The sequence below is a fragment of the Podarcis tiliguerta genome (assembly GCF_965153285.1).
Source record: "Podarcis tiliguerta genome assembly, chromosome: 1".
Classification (NCBI taxonomy): Eukaryota; Metazoa; Chordata; class Lepidosauria; order Squamata; family Lacertidae; genus Podarcis; species Podarcis tiliguerta.
The window spans coordinates 46,402,364-46,421,268 of record NC_139534.1 but is presented as its reverse complement, the minus strand read 5'-3'; the positions used below and the strand labels follow the sequence as shown (position 1 = coordinate 46,421,268).

Below are 18,905 nucleotides of genomic sequence, written 5' to 3'. Positions count from 1 at the left end.
CAAGCGAGAAAGCATCATTGCCTCGTAGAGGCATCCAGATGTGCGAGAGTGGAGCACATTTCCCATGGATTTACTCAGCATTACTCGAGGCCCAGTTTTCAGAAAACCACTGTGAGAGGGAAATCTTCGTAAAGGCATCAGGGCTTTGAGATAGCTTCGTATGGTTTCCGAGTAGCAGCCCTCCATGGAATGCAGTTCTAAATGGGCACTTTGCAGGGAGAGGGGAGAAATTGAGTTCCCTTTTCATATCAAAGGCAGTAATGGTTTGCGTTATCATTTAATTACTGAAACTGTAAATGTAAATGGACTCCAATTTTTAGTTCTAGTCAATTTAAATTGCCTACTTACACTGCTTAATCCTCTGCTTTGAGAAGATATTGTATCGGTCTAAAGCATATTTAGGGGCTATAATATTAGTTAGCTTTTGATCATATTTTAAATGGCATAATCAACTGATAGCCATGTTGCACTGCATAGCATTGGGAAATCAATTAGGCAGAAGAGTGCAATGTATTATTGACCCCTTTTCTCCATTCAGGAATACCTGCACCATGTTACTAAAATGTGTGAGCTCACACTAGTACAATTTCTTTCTTTCTTTCTTTCTTTCTTTCTTTCTTTCTTTCTTTCTTAAGCTCCATCTCAAACTTACTCCAGACTAATTATATTGGTTCAGACCAATAACCTAACTAGCTCAGTCATTTCTCTCCATGTTCAACAGGCATAGCTTTAGGCCCTCCCTAAGCATGTCTCCCTACTCCTCTTCCAATGATTTTGCCTAATGACTAGTGGATCACATTGGCTTCCATGAACCAATGAATTTGCTCCATGGACATAATCAGCAGCACCCTCTGTTTGGCGTGTGGTATGGATGCAGGGGTGGCCTAATGGTTAGGCAGCATATGTCAGCTGCCTCAGGCAGTGGATGCTGGGAGGTGGGGGGGGGGGGGAGTGAGTTGCCATCTTGTCCTTAACCTCAGGCTGCAAAGTGACTTGAGCTGACCCTGCTCAGATCAGGAGGTTTTGCTCCGTTCCTCAGTACAATGTACCAAAAATGAACCTCAGTATAGATTGTCTGTTCACCCTTTGAAACATATGTTGTGCCCAACGGCAGCAATTGCATGCAGTTGGAAGAGTCTTCCCCATCCACTCCGATGTCTTGCTGTGGGCCATAAATACACTAGGAACTGTTAAAAGCAGACTTGATCAATGACTGCCGAGTCCCTCTGGTTGCCGAGCTCTTCCGACAAATCACAGAGGATCTTTGTGGACAATTCTTCTTTTCTGGCAAATGGCAGGTTCCTAAAGTGGTTTTCTCATCACTGTCTTTTTACTCAGCCTCTTGTCTCCCCTAAAGCAAATAGCCACAGAGTGCCAGCGTCTAGAAACTTGCCCAAGTAATAAGTCAGGAGGACATGAATTATGGGCTTTCGGAGCAAAGAGACCAGCAGATAAATGGCTCTAGTGACATACCTGTCTGCCCTCTTGATTAATTTGTTCTTAATATTACTAATTTTCTTCAAGCTTAAGCAGGCTTCCTGACTGTTAATATCACCAGTGGTACCAATAGGTATAATTCTCCGCTCTGACTGGAAACTGTCATAGCCATCACAAAGGAAAGGGAAGTACAATGTGCCAGAAGGGAATGCTGGAATAGGATATGCCAGCTTTCCTACTGCCCACCTCACCTTGGTGGAAGTTTTCCTTCCAGGGCTGGATTAAGACCTTTAGAGGCCCTATGCACTGAAAAGATTATGGTGTGTTGTCTCTTCGTGAAGACCCGGGTCACCGAGCCTGAGCTTCCACAGCTGCCAGCCGCCATGAGCTGGAGAGGAAATGCCTCCCTGTCTCTTACTGTGGCAATAACATATAACCAGAGCACATGAAGGTGGTAACTATCTGCTGAGTTCCCCTCTCCCTTACCCTCCAGCCCAGAAGCTACAGTGTGTGGACAGTTAGCAAATGTTCACTCTGTACGGTATTCTCGTTTTGCTTGTGATCACCAGTTTGTTTGTTTTTAAACTTTTATTGATAAATGCAATACAGTGGTACCTCGGGTTACATACGCTTCAGGTTACATACGCCTCAGGTTACATACTCCACTAACCCAGAAATAGTGCTTCAGGTTAAGAACTTTGCTTCAGGATGAGAACAGAAATCGTGTTCCGGCGACGCGGCAGCAGCAGGAGGCCCCATTAGCTAAAATGGTGCTTCAGGTTAAGAACAGTTTCAGGTTAAGAACAGACCTCTGGAACGAATTAAGTACTTAACCCGAGGTACCACTGGGCACTTTTTTGGCAAAGCAATTTTCTCCCAATGCATTAGTTAATTCCCCACCCCTCTCTCTCTTTTTACACACACACACACACACACACACACACACACACTTTATCCTAGTATATGCTTTTTGCGCATATTAAATGGCTGGAGAAATAGTGCTTCAGGTTAAGAACTTTGCTTCAGGATGAGAACAGAAATTGTGCTCCGGCGGTGCGGCAGCAGCAGGAGGCCCCATTAGCTAAAATGGTGCTTCAGGTTAAGAACAGTTTCAGGTTAAGAACAGACCTCCGGAACGAATTAAGTACTTAACCCGAGGTACCACTGTACTTACAAACACAAACCAGAACACTAAACAAACTTATTATACATAGATACACACACCTCTCAACTTAGATTACAAAAAAAGAAAACAAACATATAAACTAAACATAAATTTTGACTTCCCGCCACCTATATGTGGCTTCCTTTGTTTTTTTTCTTCTTTTCGCTGTGTTATCAGTATCATTTTTAACTATCTCATCTTATACCCATTTCTTCTTGATTTTTTACTCTATAAGTTTCATTCATTGCATATTGATATATTAATACCAGAACAATGTTTTTTGATGTATTCCTTCACGCAAGTCCACTCCTCTATCAGTTTTGGGTCTGACTGGCCTCTTACCACTGCTGTAAGTCTTGCTGATTCTATATATTCACAAAATTTTATTTGCCATTCTCTTATTGAGGGAGTTTTTTCTCCCTTCCAATTTTTTGCTGTAATCATTTTGGCCGCAGCGGCTGCATATAAGAAAACTTTTTTCCTAGCGGCAGGAATGCCAGTCGATATAATTCCCAAGAGGTACGCCTCTGGTTTGTTTGTTTTTAACATGATATTTTAAGCATTTTTTTAAAGTTCCTCTTGAATGTGTGATCACCAGTTTCGACATATGTTTGAAGGAAATGAATAAGTGATGTGACTGCAAGGAAGTCCAGGATAAATTTACAACAGCTTTAGCATCAGAAAAACCTGGTGTTTAGTGCAGTCTACAAAGGAGAGCTGGGAGGAGCGTTTTGGAACTAGAGTGCCTTGTGCAGAAAAGAGTTCAGGCTTCAAGTCCACATCTGTACATTATCTTTCCTACCGTTCCAATTTGTCCTAACATTTCCCCTTGAGCAAATGATAGGCAATAAGCAGACACCCTCCTATTTAATCATGAGTGCTTACATCCTGCGGGTATCTTTATGGCCACTGTCTTAATCTAAAATGGGTTTTAGGTGGTGAGTTGGCAAAGCATACCATACAGAGAACAAAAGCTGAGCAGTAACGGAAAGATTTTATCTGCAGAAGTACCTTTGTCATAAAGCTCCATAAAATAAATTTTATTTTCAATGGATCCCTGGGGGCTTACAGAATAAATATCCAGGGATTCACATAGTGGTGAAAGTCGATAAAATGTTTGAGGCCAATGAACTATGGAGAAGTTATGGATGGCAATGCACGGATGGAGACTTCTACAAATCTCTCTGTGGAGGGATGCTGACAAAATGAAGATGCAGCACATGTAGTAGTAGGGGTATTTTTGTCCCTGTGATGGCTGCGTTGCCTGTTTTTTAAAGTGATATTTTGCCATACTCTGTGTGCGGTTGGGGGGGAATCACCTCAAGGGTGTTCTATAGAAAAGACTAAGTAAATTCTTCAATGCTGCTCATACTATCAGATGATAGACCCATCACAATTATCTATTGAATCAGTGTTAAAAGCAGTATGAATGTGAGAGGTGACTATGGGGGCTCCTCCAGACCTTTTTATTGGTTGAGGAGTTTAGACTATGTCTGGTCTTGAGGATTCATTGTGATTTATTTGCAGGAGGAGATTATACAACAATAAGCAATCAACCAGATTTGCTTGTGGGGTTTTTTTATACATCCCATCATTTGTTTGTTCTACACTCTTCAATGCATTTCCCTTTTACTTTCCTTACTGCTAAAAGACTGTGTGTGCATGTGTTGTGTTGTGCCAGAGAAACAGAGCACTTCAAGTAATTCTATATTTCCACTATGTGTTTCAACGTCAAGAAACCTGTAGCAATAAATTGCCACTTTAACCATAGCAAAACTATGCCACAGTAGAGGTGGGTGGAGCACATAGTTCCTTAGAGGTGCCCAGTGGTAACATGTGAGTGTGGCCAGAAAATGTACAGCTTGTGAGTGCTCAGTTGTGCAAAGAATTCCACTATAGGTAATGCCAGCTTCCATGGGATTTTGAGTTTGAAGACATTATTCTTAAATTGGGTAGTCACTAGTCCACAATTACCGTATATTCACTGCCTTGATCTTATGCATGCTTAGGAGCAAGTCCCATTGCGCCCAGTGGGGTCAGTGTTCATAGGTTTACAGCCTGAGTTGTTTTGTGGTCTGAACGAAAGCAGTGTCCTTGCCCTTCCTTACTGCTTTATCCCCAGCAGCTGGAATTCAGTGCCCTGTTGAACCCAGAGGTTGTGTTTATATTTTACAGGCCATTCCTCTTGTCCCAGGGTAGGGGAAAGAGACTATATTCTTGCTCTCTTGTTAACTTCCTTTTGGCAACTTTCTCCTATGGTAGTGGGGTGAGGGGAGAGCTGGTTTTGAAAATGCAACCACAACAACAGGGGAATAATGCATAATGTGCTAAAAGCCCTGCATAACCAGGAAAAAGAAGAAACTAAGAAGTTGCTTTCATTTACATGGCTTTGTTCCTCACAAAGGCCATTCGGACACAGAATGTGATTTTGATCTGGCTTCATGATATTTGATACAACCTCCATGTTGTTGATTTGCTGAATGAGCAGGCCTTGCATTAGCATTCTCCTGCACAGCTACACAAGGTCAGCAGTGATGATCTGCCAGCAATCCAATTTCCACCACGGCCCAATGCAATTAAAATCTATTACTATATATTGTATATTATAACTCCATGCATATAGATTCACAAGTCAATGGTGCTGGATAAAGTAATGCATAGAAGCACTAATTCAGGACCATTCTGCTTGGATTTTAAAGTGAAATTAATTTGTCATCCCTAGATGACTTGTCCAATATGTCACCAAAATGCCAAATTTGAGTGTTACAGTTGTAAATTGAATGCTTTTAATGGACTAGTCTTCACTTACAGAGCTGTGGAAAATAGGAAAGTCTAGACAAGGCAGGCTCCTGGGAGACATAGGTTAGTAAAATAATTGTCATGCAAGGTGGCCTGTTTCCTGAAGTGGGGTAATAGTAAAAAAATGAAAGGAGAGATTCTGCCAGGTTAAGAATTGAATTCCTTTGAGATTTTGATTCAATCTCAACTTTAGGAACATCCAAACTGGTGAGCTGAAGATGTGGATTGAGTCAATCAGTGCAGACTTTGGCACAGGCTGACATCATAACAGTGCATTTGTTATGTTAAGCGGCAAGGGCACAAGGTATGTAGGACAATCCAGAAGACCTTTAGCAACATTTACTGGTGTACAGTTGTCAGGGGTTCAGGAGCAGAGGCACAGGAAAGGGAGGAAATAGAGAGCGAGGGGGAGGAGTCCGAAGGAAATGTTAGCGATGACAGCGGTCCGAGGTCTCTGAGTCTTTCCAGCGAATCGGAAGATTCACAGAAAGGGGCTCCCATGGTCAGGGCAAGGGGGGTGCCTAGGGGGACACCCCAGGAAGAAGGGGCCAGAGGGGACTCAGAGAGCAGCAGTTGGAAATCAGGACCAGCGTCCACACCAGAGTGCAGTAGGGGGGAGGAGTCCCAGGCATCGGGATCAGGCGGCGCACTGCCAGCGGGAGGACATGAGTCAGGATTGACCACGCCTCCATCGGGGAGCGAAGAAACGGTCGAGAGGAAGGTTGAAGGCTGGGCGCGCGCGCCAAGTTCAAATGTACAGGAGGGCGGCGCAGTTGGCAGCCCGGATAGGGAGCCAGGTCCCAAAGCCCACCGAAAAGAGCGGGAGGAGTCAGGGGGGTCAACGTCAGCGTCAGAAGAATCCAGGAAGGAAGGGACCCCGGGGGGTAGCAGAACCCAGAGGAGAAAGGAGAGACGGAAGAGGTGGAGTAAGGCTAGAATCTTAAACTGGTGTACAGGGGGCGGAGATTCAGATGGAGCTTCGCCGATCTAACCCTAGACGTAGAGCTGGGGCGCTGCGGATTGAAAATGGAAACTGTACTTCAATAAAGACTTTTGTACATTACTACCGGCTAGCGTTGGTCCTCTGTGAGCTGGGACCTGGAGCCAGCTCTGACAACAGTAAAGAGTAAAATTCATACTGATGCTTTGGAACATCCACAGACTTCACATTTTGCAGAATGTAAACCTGCTGCTGAGGTGCTTATTTATTTACGTATCTATAGAACAGACACACATGCCTCTGCATAAAGGGCAAGATCCAAGTCGAACATTAGAGATAAGTTAGACATTTTGGATTTTCACACTGAGTCTTAATGGACTCAACAGCAAACTTGGATTATCTATGTTGCTTTAACATCTGTTTATGATAATTAAGGATTAGTCACATGAGAAAGCATACTCACAGCTACAATAGATTATCTTTAATGAAAGTGGTATTTATTCTCTTTCTCTCTGGGAGGCATTCTTAGAGCTTTCCTGATGTTCTTAGAGTTCATTACGGTATTGATTTCATATTTTGGGTCTTTTTATTATGTATTTTTATCTGAAGCTAGAGCCACATCACCTCATTGCCACCAATCCACACCAAGTCAGCCCTATCCACTGCTGCCTCACCTTTTCCAGCTTGCCTTGTTTATTATTATTATTATTATTATTATTATTATTATTATTATTATTATTATTAATTTAATAATTACATTTAGATCACACCCTCCCTCCAAGGAGCCCAAGGTGGCACACAATTAATGGTTCTCCCCTGTGATGTTAATTAGGCTGAGAGACAGTGATTAGTTGGATGTTACCCAGTGGGGATTTGAACGCTGGTCTCTAGTCTGGCACTCTTAACAAGTACACCACATTATTGAAGGGGACTGCTGTCCAGGAAGTCTCTCAGGAACCCTAGGCATTACTGTATGCCATCACAAGCAAGCATAGCCATAGCCAGTTGGCACTGGGAAGCAGTATCAGTGGATACTGCTGCTCACACTTGAGGAAACCTTTGGAGCCCCATTCCTCATAGCCTTTAAGCCTGAAAGTTAGGCTACTTGCAAAGCTTCTTCCCTCAATAAGGTTTGAATTTGGAAAGATGCAGGCAGAACTAGTGGCTGGGAGGAGTGGTAGCAGAGAATTGAGCACCTATGAGCCAAACTTCTGAGGGAAATAGGACTGATTCAGAGGGGGCTCAGACTGGTGAAATTCCCTTTCCAAGCCTTCCCCTCATTTCTAGATTTGACACCATGATTAAATGAATGGTTGTGTGGCAAACATGGTTTACAATCAGCTACATGCAGATTCCGTTGGGACCCCCTTACTATGTGAGTTCTCTGCTATATCTTCCAGCGTCACTATCACTCTTTTGAGTCTCTCTGAATCCTGAGGAACACAAAGGAGCAGCTGCTGTTCTACAGGAATGGTCAGTCTTTCAGCAATATAGCTCCTATATCTTAGGTCACAAGGGCCGAGCGTCATGTGGGACAACAAAAAGGGGAAAGGGTGAGAAGAAGGGGTAGGAAAGAGAGGGGAATGGCAAAAAGAGTGAAATAGAGGTGACCCCTCCCACCCACCTCTGGTCCCCCTTGCTTTTGGTTCCATTGCCACCCATCACTGGTATAAAGGTAAAGGTAAAGGGACTGCTGACCATTAGGTCTAGTCGCAGACGACTCTGGGGTTGCGGCGCTCATCTCGCTTTACTGGCCGAGGAAGCCGGCGTACAGCTTCCGGGTCATGTGGTGAACCAGAGCAGTGCACGGAAACGCCGTTTACCTTCCCGCTGGAGCAGTACCTATTTATCTACTTGCACTTTGACGTGCTTTCGAACTGCTAGGTTGGCAGGAGCAGGGACCGAGCAATGGGAGCTCACCCCATTGCTCAGTGGATTTGAACCGCTGACCTTCTGATCAGCAAGCCCTAGGGTCTGTGGTTTAACCCACAGTGCCACCCGCGACCCCTATCGCTGGTATACAGCCCCCCAATTATCCTTGAGTGAATGTAGCTCTCAACAGAAAAAGCTTGCCCTCCTCTGCTTTAGGTTTTAATAATTAGGCAAAAGATGCCATTTTAGTAGTTTCTGAAAATTCGTACCTGCTGACCTTCAGTCAACACTTAAACACAACTGAGGCTAGACATTGCTATTATACTATAAAAATGATTTGACAACCACTACCATCCTTTCTCATAAAGCAAAAACAAACAGCTTGAACAATGGCATCCTTTTTTGAATGCTACAGTTTGATAACTGCACACACTCTCCCATACACTAAAGAGTTTGCCTTTGAATTTAATGGATAAAAGAAATTGGTCTGTGTCAGAAATCGGCTTCATCTGAATGCTTGGCTGTATAATTGTTTATTCTGAAAAAGAAATTATACAATTCACTAGCACGGCTGCCAAATTTCATTGTGGCATAAAGAATATTTTTATGAGCAGGTAATAAACCTTTGGAAAGTGAGATTTGCAAGTGGATTGCTGACATCGGAGGAACAACTAGCAAAAACATGATATACACACCTATCACAAAATAACACAGCATTTCAGAAACGACTATAAATCAGTAGCTCCCCTTGCTGGGTCAGGGGTGGACTAGGAGTGATTTGATGATTGGTTTTAATGGCTATATCCTTTAGCTCGCTTGGTTATGGGTGGACTTATTTCAGTGACCTTTTACCAGCACTTAAAATCAGAGCTGTGACAGCATGCTCAATGGAGGAGACTTCCATAGCAAACAAACACAGTGAAGTGGGAGGTGACTGGGTGGGGGAAGAGCATGGGTAAGGCCACATCTGCACTATACATTTAAAGTAGTATCATACCACTTTCCCCAAAGAATCCTGGGGACTGTAATTTGCTAAAGGTGCTGAGAGTTGTTAAAAGGCAAAGGTAAAGGTACCCCTGACCATTAGGTCCATTCGTGGCCGACTCTGGGGTTGCGGCGCTCATCTCGCTTTATTGGCCGAGGGAGCTGGCGTACAGCTTCCGGGTCATGTGGCCAGCATGACTAAGCCGCTTCTGGCGAATCAGAGCAGCACACGGAAACGCAGTTTACCTTTTTGCCTGAGCGGTACCTATTTATCCACTTGCACTTTGACGTGCTTTCGAACTGCTAGGTTGGCAGGAGCAGGGACCGAGCAACAGGAGCTCACCCCGTCGCGGGGATTCGAACCACCGACCTTCTGATCGGCAAGCCCTAGGTTTAGACCACAGCACCACCCGCTTCCCTAGCGCCACCTGCATCCCGTTTTTAGGAGATCCTTATTCCCCTCACAGAGCTTCCTTTCCAGAGTTCCGTGGGAAGAGGGATTGGTTGTCTGGCCACTCTGGAAATGGCTGCTCCATGAGGGGAATAGGGGTCTCCTAACAACTCTCACACTCCTCTCCCATCCAGACAAGCAAGAGGCATTATCAGAGAGTCCACAGACACTGTCCAGCAAGGCAAAAACACTCAAGGTGTGAAGCAGGTAGTGGGGAGGTAGGGGTGTGGTATGTGGAGAGCCCCAAGGACAAGGTAGACAGGCCTGGAAGCCTCATTCCATCCCTGGGCCTGAGATTCCGCATCCTTGGACTAAATGCTTTATTGTGAGAGGGCATTCACAGCCAGCAGCTTATCTTATAAGATCTATGTAATCCAATTCAGGAGTAAATATGGCGATTTGTAGTGGCTCCAATCCAACCTGGATGGTCTGGGCAGAGTCCAAAATTTATTTAGAGCCTTGTACAGTCATGGCATGTGCCTCTCCCTTTCTTGCTTCCAATCATATGTTTAATCAGGGTTTAAAACGCTTATTCTTCTCCTCTGACCACATGTTTAATCAGGATTTAACCCTCTTTGACAGCCCTGGGTTGACCCAATCCAACCTCAAGTGATCCAAGGCTGCCTCAACCCAATCTGAGCAAATTGGCCCAATTCAGTTCAGGTTCTGAGATTTGGTTGGATATGGTGCACAGCCCTAGTAGTAATATACAATCTATGTATTTATTTATTCAGATTTTTATCCATATCAGTATTATTTATTCATCTACCACTTAATGTTCTTCTAAGTGGTTTGTAAATCATAAAACCAATTGAACTGCATTGTTAAAATACAGATTAAAATATCCTATAAAACAATCCATTAAAACATTAATATTGCAAAGGCACATTGTACCATTCCCAAATGCTGTAACAAAATAACATCCGGAATGCAACAATAACTAGCAATTAAAGCCTCACGGTTGGTGAAATTCTACACCTCTTTTTATCCCAGGACCACCCACCCTAGATCAGAATGAGACTTAGCTAGTTCAGAACATAAGAAGGGCCTGCTGGATCAAGCCAATGACCCATTTAGTCCATCATTCTGTTCTCACAGTGGCCATTCAGATGCCTGTGGGAAGCCCATAAAGAAGATCCAATCTGAGCCAGGATGATCCACAGCTGAAGCAACCAGGACCCAGGAGACCATTCCGCTGTCAAATAGCTCTTACTGTCAGAAAGTTATTCCTGATGTTTAGTTTAAATCTTTTCTTCTAATTTGAAGCCATCTTCCATGTGACAGCCCTTTAGATATTTGAAGATGGTTATCATATCTCCTCTGTCTCCTCTTTTTCCAGGCTAAACATACACACAGCTCCTTCAAGCAAAGACAGTGTTGGCTCTGCTACAACATCAGGTAATCCTCAAAATCACTTTGCAGCTCAGGGAAAACCAACCTGTTGCAGTGAGCCACTTCCGGTGAGTCACACAATCACATGTACTTAGTGCTTTGCTTTCCCAGTAAATTCCATGTAATTCCATAAAGAAAGGTGAATTGCCCTTTCAGTCCACTTGAATTGCTACCATTCTCTGACAGGTGACAACCTAACTAGGCTCCAAGGAGAAGAATCCAAAACTATTAGCCTGCCCATTGCAACACCTTCTAATTAATTTGGACACAGATAGTTGGGTTTTTACGAAAAGGAATGTGCTCTTGCCCGGGAATCATTGCTCCAACCTTTGCTATTGACTTTAGTTCCTCCTTCCGTGGAAATGCTAACAGATATACTAAGTCTGATGACTTGAAAGAAGTTGTGAGGTTTTTGGCTGAACCAGCATTTCCACAAATATCTAAATGCTGATAAATATATATGCAAGTGGCCTGCCCCCAAAGTTGATGAATTTCTGGACATCCTTTAGACATTTTTGCATTTAGAAAAGAAGCTAATATTTACACATTGCACTCAATTCTTACAAGCTACTTCTTTATGCATTGATGCAGGCTGTTCATCCTCTCTTTCTTAGAGGTCTGCGGCATAATTTATTTATAGTATAAACCTGGACGGATGGGAATTAGATGTGGTTTGATACTTTTATGTTTCCTTAGCTCCATCCAGATGCCAAATTTACATCTGCATGAATATAGAGGGTGTAAAGTTAAACAACATAAAAGAAGCAGCACGCAGCTAAGACATAATATTTAAATGAGTTGTTACTTAGATTATACAGAGACATTTAATGGCCCCTGTATCTCTTCTTCCCCAAGCCACAGTCTTTAGAGATTCCTTCTTTTCATTCCTGTACCATAATAACCATTATTTACCTATTAAAATGCTACTTAACACAACAGGGTTTCTGCCAGAAGAACTTGTTCCTCCTCTGCACAAAAAATATTCTGTAAAGGAAATGGTTCTAGGAACCTCCACAGCCTTAGTTAATGCTTCTCAGTGTTGAATCTGTTCTTGCGTGCCAAGGCCCCATGACCCGCAGTTCCCCGGTGGATAAATAAAACACACGAAAAAGCAGATTTTGGTTTATGGGTTCAAATACTTTATTGGTTACAGATGCAAGCAGTTTGGCTTAGGCATCTGGTAAAGCCAGACTATCTCTCAAAGTTGTGGCGATTGTTACGAGGTAGGCGAAAACCAATGGAGCCAATTGCCAAGTGGAAGAATTTCCGCCCCATCCCAAAATATGGTGACCAACATTTGTCCATAGCAAGGCCGTATTGTAGCAAAGCAGAAAAAGTGGGCCGGTGGGTGGGGGATCCAGCAAACGGCCCGAGAGGACAGTCTCCCCGCTGCGCCATGGTTTAAATTCCCTGTGGTCACACCCCCTGTCAGTGCTGATTGGTCAGTGGGGCCCTGCCCAGTGCCACTGGCATAGGTAAGTGGTGGCAAGGAAGGAGCAAGTCTCCATCCCCTGGCTGGACCATCATGGGGTCCAGGGTCCGGCCACAATGCCACCCACCAAATAAGGTAAGTGGACTTGTAGCAAAAGGGATGGGAAATCTGTGTTCCTTCAGATGCTGCTGGACTACAGTTCCCATCATGTCTAACCAATGGCCATGTTGGCTGGGGCTGATGGCATTTAGAGTCCAAATTTAGAGGAGGGACACAGGTTCTGCACCCCTGGTGTGGCAAAATCTGTCTGTTACTGTCAAAAAGTATGAAAATCTAAACTCGGGAAGGGTTATAGACCATTAACTCATGGGAATAATGTCTATATTTTCCACTCTCTGCTGCTCCTTTTCACAGTCCTGTGTTTCTGCTTCCATGTTCCAACTAACTTAATCCCTGCCCCATTTCTGATTCCTCCAAATTCTGCCAAATTGTCAAATAAACCACCATATTTCTCAATATTCTTAAAAACTAAGCATACATCTACATTTTCTGTGACTTGTTCTTATTTTGGCCCACAGGTAAGTTTTTGCATTTAGAGGCTATATAAGCCATGCACTCTGCAATGGTTCCATTCAAACGAATAAAGCCATTCCAGTGTAGTTACATCATATGTACAGCTCTTTAAAGAATGCAATAGACTTCTGAATCAACATGTCTGCCTCTAGTACCTAGTATAGGGCTGAGGGAAGAAAACGAAGAATTGGCACCGGTGAAAGAAATTAAAACTCAGAATTATAAAGTGGGGTGTGTTGATAAATAGCCATCTGCCAGGGGTTTGCCTAGCCCACAGGCACTTTTAATGAAGACAGATTTCAACAGCTGCTCGAACAAATGTTTAATATATTGAAATCATTTATGTTCATTTGTAGCAAATAATTACATTACAAAGTAGCTATTCATTTGAATTACTTTAATAATTGTAGATGTAATTGTTTTAAATGTTGTATTCAGGAATGCAACCCACAACAAGGCATATTTCATTGCTTGATGAGAACCAGGCAAGAGACAAAGGAGGCAAGACACACTTAGGTCCATTTGAACTGGAATCTTTTAGCCAAGACCACACAACACAGGGACAAAACAGGGCTTCTGGACATGGGCCTAGCCAGGATTTTTGTTGGGAGGAGGCAGAACCTCAGCTAGTTATGTATTTTTCTTGATTAGGTGGAGGGCAGCTGCCCCTCCCTGCCCCCCTTGACTATGCCCATGCTGCTGGATCAAACAAAAGGACAATCAAGTCCAACATCCTGTGGGATCAGATGCCCTCTGGGAAGTACACAAGTAGGACATGGGCACAATAACACTCTCTTACTTGTGGTCCCCAACAACTGGTATTTCTAGCAATACTGACTCTGTGCCTCAAATGGCTCTTCACAGACTTATCCTGGTTGCTCAATACAGTGGTACCTCGGGTTAAGTACTTAATTCATTCCGGAGGTCCGTTCTTAACCTGAAACTGTTCTTAACCTGAAGCACCACTTTAGTTAATGGGGCCTCCTGCTGCCGCCGCACCGCTGGAGCACAATTTCTGTTCTCATCCTGAAGCAAAGCACTTAACCTGAAGCACTATTTCTGGGTTAGCGGAGTCTGTAACCTGAAGCATATGTAACCTGAAGCATATGTAATCTGTGGTAGGGTGCTGTGCAAACCGCTACTTACTCACTCAGGCTTCCGGTTGAATCTGTGTTGTTGCACTTTGTAAATAGTTGTTTGGTTGTGTATGTACCAACATCAGTTTTTCATAGTTTATATGTTGGCTGACTATGATTCCATTGAGTTTTATTGATACTGTACCCTGTTTTGGGATTATTTTATCACAGAAAATGAAAATCAATTTTTATTTTAAAAGCAAATGAATCAGTAAGTGACCTTCCAGGTGCAGGTCAGAATGGAATTGTAGTTGCTGAAAGTTATTTAGATTTTGTTGCTGTTGTTTATTCTATAGCAGCTACATGGCTCCATAGCAGCAGGTGATCTGAAGGCAGTGAGGGGGAATCTCTGAAAAGTGGACCTAAATTGAACCTAAAATTAAGAATTGCAATAATCTCCCCAGTAAAGAGCTGCAAGTGTCTTTTCTGATGGCTTGAAATATTTCCTAACTGTGACAATAATGCAAGTGTGTGTGTGTGTGTGTGTGTGTCCGCACCAATTTTTGTAATTATACCACTTGCAATATAGACAAAAAAAATACAGCATGGAAAGGCTATCCCAAAGCTTGTTCAATGATTGCTCTTCAGTCTTCCTTGATAAATGGGGGATTAGCAAGGCTATTTTTCTTCTATTCATGCTAAAATAGAGACAAGACTACTTTTGCTGTTTTACAACAGGAAGCAAAAGAGCTGCTGTGCTTTCCCAGTGACTGAATATTATTCTCTATTTCCTCTAAACAGCACAAAGGCTAACGGATCGTACAGCAAGCAAAGAAGTGAAAAGAGAGACCAAAAAATGATCCATCCCCATTATCTATAATAAGGGATGGCAGAGAAATTCATTTCAGTTTGCATTTAAAACCTACTGGGTCCACATTTTCCAAAATAATATGTGAACCAAAATACAGCCACTCTTTGATATTCACACTTCCCTTAATTTCACGGTGCAGAGAGAATTCTCTGATTTGAGCTGCAAGGGATCTATAGTGAACCTTTCCCCAAGCCTTTTCTCCTATCTGAACTCCCCAATTGTGTTCCCACTAGGACCAATGATTTTGGCCTGAGATAAAAGTAGCATTTAACAAAAGTTTATACAACAATGATACTTTTAACTGTCTTTGTTCGTGTGAGGTTTTACTGGTTTATGGGTATATTCTTATTCTTATTATTTCTGCTTTTATGGTTTTTTAATTGTTATTTTTATCCATGACTTGTTTTTAACTGTTGTAATCTGCCTTGAGGTTTTGCAGTATGCCAGGAGATAGATCAAATTTAGTTTTTGTTGTTTATTGCCCTGCACACCTTTGACTTCTTTGACGAAGGATAGGATAAAATTATAAACAGGGGAATCCGCACTTACATGGGGGTTCCATTCCAGGATGCGTGCAAGTGGGGACTCCCCTGTTCCACCCCCGCTCTGCCCCATTCTACACCCATTCTGGCCCTGCCCTGCCCCCTTTTGGCACTGTTTTCGTGTCATTGGGCGCATGTGCCCTGATCATAGGCAGGTGGGGAGACCTCTGTACAGTGGTACCTCGGGTTACATACACTTCAGATTACAGTCTTCGCTAACCCAGATATATTACCTCGGGTTAAGAACTTTGCTTCAGGATGAGAACAGAAATCGTGCAGCAGCGGTGCAGCGGAATCAGGAGGCCCCATTAGCTAAAGTGGTGCTTCAGGTAAAGCACAGTTTCAGGTTAAGAACAGACCTCCGGAACGAATTAAGTTCTTAACCCGAGGTACCACTGTATATTTAAAAGTCATCCATCTGTTGTTGCAGACATTTTGTAAGTTTTTAGCTTATTGCCCAGGCTTTTCCAGGTCTGTAAGTCTGGACCCTGTTATTCCTGAATTCCTCTTTTTTAAATCTGTTTTTACAATACCATTTTATTGTTTTTACATTGAATTTTTGTTCACCACTCAGATTATAATATGTTAAACAGTTCTGAAATGCTTTTCAGTTCAATTCAAAGTGGTGTATGTGTGTGTAGAAACACTGTTGGTTTCATTCCACTTCCAGCTGATCATGGAAAAGCAGCCCCTCAGCCATGATAAAGGGCCTTGTTGTGGAAGCAACTTTTCAAAAAAACAAGGAGGCAAAATGAGAGAGCAAGAGAAATGAGAGCCCCGAGGGGGGAAAGCTTCAAGAGTGTTGATACCACTTTTGAAAGGTCTCCTGCCTGTTCAGTATAAATTATGAGCTTCCTGATGCAGAAAATAAAACTTCTGGATTCACTGGAGGTCTTCCAGAGCAGGATCCTCTTCCTCTGCCCACATATCGACTGCCTTATTTTAGATTCTGAAGAGTAATCTTGTAGGGTCTTTTTAAGATTGTAAGGGGGAATAGGCCTTATTTACTGCCTTCATTTTAGAGAGGAATGTGCTCCTTTAGGACTTGTGTGGCATATAGCCTACCCCAGAAAAAAAGTTTTTATTTTCCTTTTAAACACAAGGAGCTGATTTAGGAGACTGCAAGGGAAATGCAGGGAGTCTTCACTGAAAATACATCGATTTGCTGCAGGCTGTGGAGCAAAAGAATTGCCACTGTTTTGAGGAATGGGGGACAACTTTGTTCTAAAAATCACAGTAGTGTTTTCCCAAAGTGTTTATGAAGCCTAAATAAGTTGGTCAGGTGTGGTTACTGTGGGATTTTATTTGATGTTTTATTCAATTTTATCTATTGTAAGTGAACACAGAGCTTTACATACACAACAAAACCACCCAGAAGGAAAAGAGAGAGAAAAAAGAGAGCCAACTTATTGATTAAATTTGTATACCATAATTCATCCGAAGATCACAGGGCGGTTCACAACATAAAAATAGAAAATGAGAACACAAAATACAAAATAACCACTCTACCACAAACACATTTAAAAGGCCATACATAGGATGTTTAATCAGCCAAAGACCTGGTTATATACAAATGTTTTCACCTGGCACCTTATCCATAATCAATCATCAGTACTCTCCATCATTCATAGTTCACATATTTTTCAACACTTCTGGTAAAATTCACACATTAAAACCATTCCTACCAGCAACCTAATACAGTCGTACCTTGGTTCTCAAACTCCTTGGTACTCAAACAACTTGGAACCCAAACACTGCAAACCTGAAAGTAAAAACTTTCTGGTATGCAAACTTTTGCGGAAGCTGAACGTGCTCTGTCTTGAGTGCCACACTTCTGTTTTGCATGTTACACATCCGTTTTGAATGTTATGTTTCCTATTTGAGTGCCACACTTCCATTTTGAGTGTTACACTGAGGTCTGTCTGTTTTTGCTATTTTGCGTTTTTGTGACTGTGTGGAACCCAATTCACCTACTGATTGATTGATTGTGTGACTGCAGTACATTGTTTTTTGCTTTCATTTTATGGTTCAATGGTCTCGTTAGATAGTAAAATTCATGTTAAATTGCTATTTTAGGGGTTGTTTTTCAAAGTCTGGAACAGATTAATCCATTTTGCATTACTTTCTATGGGAAAGCGTGCCTTGGTTTTGGAACGCTTTGGTTTTGGAACAGACTTCCAGAATGGATTAAGTATGAGAACCAAGGTACCACTGTACATTAAAACCCAGTTTTCTCAACCATCTCTGAAACTTCAGGAGGTTTCAACCTGCAACCTATTTTGCAGCCCTTAAAGAAACAAATCAAAGTCTTTGTTATATCAAAGTTGGATCAAACTCAATGTTTTTCTTATGATCACAAAAACATTTAACTTTGGGACATGATCACCTTTGACCTCATTATAGCTCCAGCATGTTCCATCCACATTCCTATTATTGCATCTTCATCTCTTGCTCTAAACACTATGCAGTCTCATCCTGATTAGCTAGAAGAAAGAGCACCATTGAGCTCCAGGGTACTTACATTTGAGGATTCATACATACATACCATTGCATTGGCTGTAACTTGAGAATGATTTTCCATTTGATTTACACCAGGGGGCCAACTTGAATAAAATATGGGGGAGGGGCGTTCAGGTAAGATCCACCCCACATAATCAATCACATGGTGCAGTGCACACACAAGATTTGAGTGGCAATGCCCATCCACTGTGGGGCCCGCGGCCCCCTCAAATATTTTAGGGGGGGGGCTGAAGCCCACGCAGCCCCTAGGGGTTTGTTCCTGTGATTCACACAATGGTCAACTGGGCTGGCACAAGATGTTTTGCTTCCTGAGGTGGAGGACAACATGACGTTCCCAACTTCCACATACAGAAGCCAACTGACCTGGCAGGTGAATTGTACTCCAGCGCTGTACCTGAGGGCAGCAGGTTGGCTTAGGGACTGCAGGGGCTTAGTGCACAGAATACACAGTTTCGTCCTCAAGCACCTTGCTGCTGCTTCTCCCCACCCCCTCAGCATTTGCCAGACTAGAATCAGTGAAACCTGAGCACAAGTCATCACTCATCCATGGACCAGGGTGAAGCACTTTCTCTCAGGTTAGCCCAAGTCACAGGGTGGTTGTCAGGATAAAGGCGGAGAGCCAAGTATACTGTCCTGAATGAAGGATGAAATAACAATAAAACAAATAAATACACCATAAATAAATAACTATTACATAGTTCCTAAGGAAGCAATTGGCTTTCTAAAGTTTTTTTTTTTTAAAAAAAACCTCTTTCTTTCAAAATCACTTAAGATAGCCTTTCTCAAGTGATAAAATACAAAGCTGTGAGATTCAACGATGTCTCTGAAAATAAATACATATTGATCGTCTG

The 18,905-nt window shown here is 42.7% G+C and overlaps 1 long non-coding RNA gene across 2 annotated transcripts in view; it reads left to right on the top strand.

Moving 5' to 3' along the window:
- The window catches only part of LOC310665391, a 28,689-nt gene extending 11,911 nt beyond the window's left edge, over positions 1-16,778 (top strand). Inside the window, exons 1-4 of one of the 2 annotated variants that reach the window (XR_014505452.1) lie at positions 6,518-6,598; positions 7,742-7,814; positions 10,988-11,046; positions 16,638-16,778. This is a non-coding gene — a long non-coding RNA (uncharacterized lncRNA). Of the gene's footprint in view, positions 1-6,517; positions 6,599-7,741; positions 7,815-10,987; positions 11,047-16,637 lie in introns of those variants that run through there. The other variant, XR_014505451.1, reaches the window with a different exon arrangement.
- The last annotated feature ends 2,127 nt before the right edge of the window (positions 16,779-18,905 follow it).